The following is a 4,245-nucleotide window of genomic DNA, read 5'->3' on the forward strand; positions in this document are numbered from 1 at the left end:
CAAAAAAAAAAGACCCCACCTTGGTTCCGATTCAGCTCTCCGGGCCACGGGTCTCTGTTGGGTGAGCCGTATAAGATTTTTTTTTTTTTTTAAAGAATTAACTCCTCCATGGCAAAACAAACAAAAAAAAAACGGAAGAAAGAAACAGAATTAAAAAAAAAAAAAAGAACAACAAAAAAAACCACCGAAATAAATTAAGAAACAAAGAAGAGGAAAAAAAAAAAAAGAAAATGACTTGCAAGATTATTTTTTTTTGCTACTTGCTTCTTCGGCACAGAGAGAAAGAGAGGGAAAAAAAGTTCTGTTGAACTTAGCCGAACGGTCTTTTTGGAACCGATGCCAAAAGAGGCAGGGTGTTTCTTCACAATAGCCGTACAGTGATATGCCACAAACGGGGTGGAAAAAAACCCCAAAACGCTGCTCTTTGGGGGAGTAAAGAGAGGAAAATATCATATTCTTTTACCTATTTTTTTTTTTTATTTCCCTACTCTCTTCTTTGTTCGCTCTCTCGCTTTGTAGAAGTACCACGTCGTCGGGAATAGTCGGGGAGTACAGTAAGTAGAATTACAGACAGCCTTTGTCACCGAGGGGTTAAAGGACAGGTTTTATTTAAAGAGCTCGTAACGTAGAAGAGAAAGCTCTCCGCTCCTTGCCTACGTTGTGTTTTTTTTTCCTTAAAAAAGAGTCTATTTTGCCGTATTTTAGTTTTTTTTAAAAAAAAGACAGTATCGAAGGACTCCCCCCCCTTCTCTTTCTTTTTCCTTTTTTTTTTTTTCGATTGCGCTGGGCAACGTGACATTTGGCAGGGATCCTAGGGTTTGCTTGAGGTAATACAGGGGGAGGGAGAGCAGACAAGCCTTCCCTACAAGCTCTACGCTGAAGGGAAGAGGGGAAAATGGAGGGCGGCCATTTCCCTCGTGTCTAGCGTGGTGGAATCGTTTGCTGAATCCTTCGTGGTCGGCCTTCCACCGTCTGATTTTTTTTTCTTCTCTCCTCTCGTCTCTAAGCACCCTCAATCAAACTACAATCATGGCAGCTGCTTTCTTTTTTGCTCTCTCTCTCGCTCCCCGGCAGTTGAGCTATTTTGCCTAAATGCTTATCGGGGTTTTGACTGGGTGCCAAAATATAGTCAGAAAAAAAATGGAGGGGGCTACAGAGGGCACCCACTTATACTGAAACGCAGTAAAAGGGGGATACGACGTGTCGCTCGGGTGCTGAAGATCGAGGAGATTCGAGGGAAATATTCCGATTTTAAAAATAAAACAGTGTCTGCTGTCGGCGTGTCACATGATTCTTCCTCATATATATATATATATAATTATTTTTTTTTATACTGCTTCCTGTCTGTAGAGAGGGAGGCCATTTTTTAAGCCCCTTGCATGTGAATAGTAGTAACCATTTTATTCACATTGTGATTGACAGCTCCCTTAGTGTAATTTAGACCCGAAGAGAGAAGCCGCCATTTTTTTTATGTCTCGGCTGCGCGAGCGTCCAACTTTAACTGTTTTATATCTGGATTAAAGGCCTCGTCAAACTCCGAGGGGCTTTCACTGAAACGTGCCGTGTATCTTTACCCGGTTAAGATGGTGGGTGCTGTCCGACAAATATTTTGTGCGTCTTCTGCGTTTATATCTGCATAGTGGAACCAGCTTGTGGGGTAACGGCCCCACGTACCTCCCGCCTCATGTATTGTTAATAAGTGTTCTCCGCGTAGAGAGTTTTGGCCCCCGTTCTACCTAAATAACATATTATGGGCTAAAGAGGCTGCGGCCTGTTGGGTAAATCGAGAAGAGACTCAAGTTACCCTTGTGTCATCATGGTTTTTTTTTTGTAAATATACATAATTGTTCCTAAAAAACATGAAACCTCAAAAACTGGGGAGGGGTATCAGTAATTGCCCCTCATCTCAGCTTCCGACGTACACCTGATGTTTTATAATGTTGGGGCGATTTCTGAGGTGAATGCCCCCTGTTATGTATATGGCCCTCCTGGTGAATTATCACATACCCGTGGCATGGAGTTTAGAAATGTCTGGGTAGCGGTAAGATGCCGCATGGTGCCCACCGGAGCACGAGACGCCATTTTGAACAGCAAACAAGGAATTCCAAATCAATTTGGGCAAGCTGCAATGTACACGTTACAAATATTACATTTTATTTTTACATATCTATACGTGTGCACTTGAATGCATTCACATGTCCTGGTCGATATACAGGACCATCCAATAGTTTGGGGGTCACTTGAAAATTGTTTTTGAAAGAAAAGCTAATTTTGTCCATGAAAATAACATGAAATGGATCAGAAATCCAGCGCAGACGGGGTTAATGCTGTAAATGACTATTGTAGCTGGAAACGGCTGATTTTTAATGGAATCTCTTCATAGACGTACAGAGGCCCTTTATCACTCCCATCACTCCTGTGTTCCAATGGCCCTTTATCACTCCCATCACTCCTGTGTTCCAATGGCCCTTTATCACTCCCATCACTCCTGTGTGCCAATGGCCCTTTATCACTCCCATCACTCCTGTGTTCCAATGGCCCTTTATCACTCCCATCACTCCTGTGTACCAATGGCCCTTTATCACTCCCATCACTCCTGTGTTCCAATGGCCCTTTATCACTCCCATCACTCCTGTGTTCCAATGGCACGTTGTGTTCGCTGATCCACGTTTAGGTTTAAAAGGCTAATTGATGGTTAGAAACCCTTTTGCGATTATGTTACAGCCAGAAATGTCCTTGTTTTCCATGAAAACACCCCAAACCTTCTAACGCCAAGAACGGGGGGTCGGTGCATACAGTAGTCCAGCCCCCTCCCCACACCGAGAAATACCCCTTTAAGTGTAATTTTTGAACGTGGGGGAGGGAGTAAATATTATATACACTGTCAGCTATAGGAGAGCTGAAATATATATGTTATATATATATATATATATATATATATATATCCCCCCCCCACCCCTCCGCACACAGCAGGGAGAGGAGAGTCTTGATTGTCGTGGCAGTGCATGTGTGAGTGTGTGTGCGAGGACGCATGTGATAGAGGTCTAGCTCGTTCGCGCAGGCCTCCATTTCATCGCCGGCACTAAGCCGTCTCCCTGTTTTTTTCTGCTCGCTCATGCACTCCTCCTCTTTTTGTGAAGCAGACTGCTCCGGCTGCTCACAAGGGGGATATGGAAATCTGGAGCGAGCTACTTCTGCCTCTTGAATTCCTCCAGCAAGGGCCTCCACTTCATATGGCTTGTGCCAGGACAGAACTTTTTTTTTTCCTCCCCAATTGCCGCAAATATATATATTCCGGTTTCTCTTCTTTTAATCCTTATTTTTTATTTTTCCCATGGATGTTTTTCTTTCAATTTTTAACCCCTTTTTCCCCCCCCTATAATTTTTGCCTCCCCACGATCGCCAGGAATTTTTTTTCATCCGAGATTTATTTTAATCACCCCCTCTTTTTAGAATTTAAAAATTCTTATTAATTATTTTGATTTTAAATGTTTTTGCGAAAAAATGAACTAGGGCCGTGGCTATTCGCTGTCTTTTGAGGATAACGACTCCCCCTTCCCCTCCCTCGGCGGCTGCGACTCGTGACGCGGCTATTCGTCAAGAGGAAAAAAAAACCCCGCCCCCTTTTACGTTTTTTTTATTATTTTTTTACCGCGCTCCGACACACCAAACTAAAAGGATGGATAGTTTTATTTCCTCTTTTAATCTGACGGTGGCTACAAAGAGGATACTGCAATTTTTTGTGCCCTCGCTCCCTTTTTTTTTTTCGGATTGGGAGGGAATTGCGTGTGCGTGGTAATGCACTGCCTGGGACAGGTGCCAGCTTAAAGACAAAAGATGTGAAATAGACTGCAGAGATAGCAAATGGCAGCGGACGGGGGAGAGGAAAAAAAAAAAAAAAACCCAAAAAACGCGAAAAAAAAACCCTTGCGGGATTCCTGACTTTGCCGTGGCACAAGCAGAATAGCTGGCGAGGTGCTTAGATAATTTTATTTATTGTTTTTTTTTATTATTATTTTTTTTTTGCCACTGCAGGCATATGAATCTGACAGTTTGAATTAACGGGGGGGGGGAGTTTTTTTTTTTTTGGCCTTTTGAATTATTCATAATTAAGTAGCGAACTCGTCTCCATTAGCATGCACCAGATATGCGATTTGTCTGTTTGCTAACATTCCTTATTCAAGACTTGTTAACTGCCAGACAAGCTTAACACGCTCTCTCTCTCTCTCTCTCTCTCCGTCTCTC

The 4,245-nt window shown here is 42.8% G+C and overlaps 1 long non-coding RNA gene across 1 annotated transcript in view; it reads left to right on the forward strand.

The window, feature by feature from the left end:
- The first annotated feature begins 3,394 nt into the window (after positions 1 to 3,394).
- Positions 3,395 to 4,245, forward strand: part of LOC128490709 (uncharacterized) — a 19,987-nt gene continuing 19,136 nt past the window's right edge. The window contains exon 1 of the long non-coding RNA XR_008353969.1: positions 3,395 to 3,975. This is a non-coding gene — a long non-coding RNA (uncharacterized LOC128490709). The remainder of the gene's footprint in view (positions 3,976 to 4,245) is intronic.

Source organism: Spea bombifrons, chromosome 4 (genome assembly GCF_027358695.1).
Source record: "Spea bombifrons isolate aSpeBom1 chromosome 4, aSpeBom1.2.pri, whole genome shotgun sequence".
Taxonomy (NCBI): domain Eukaryota; kingdom Metazoa; phylum Chordata; class Amphibia; order Anura; family Pelobatidae; genus Spea; species Spea bombifrons.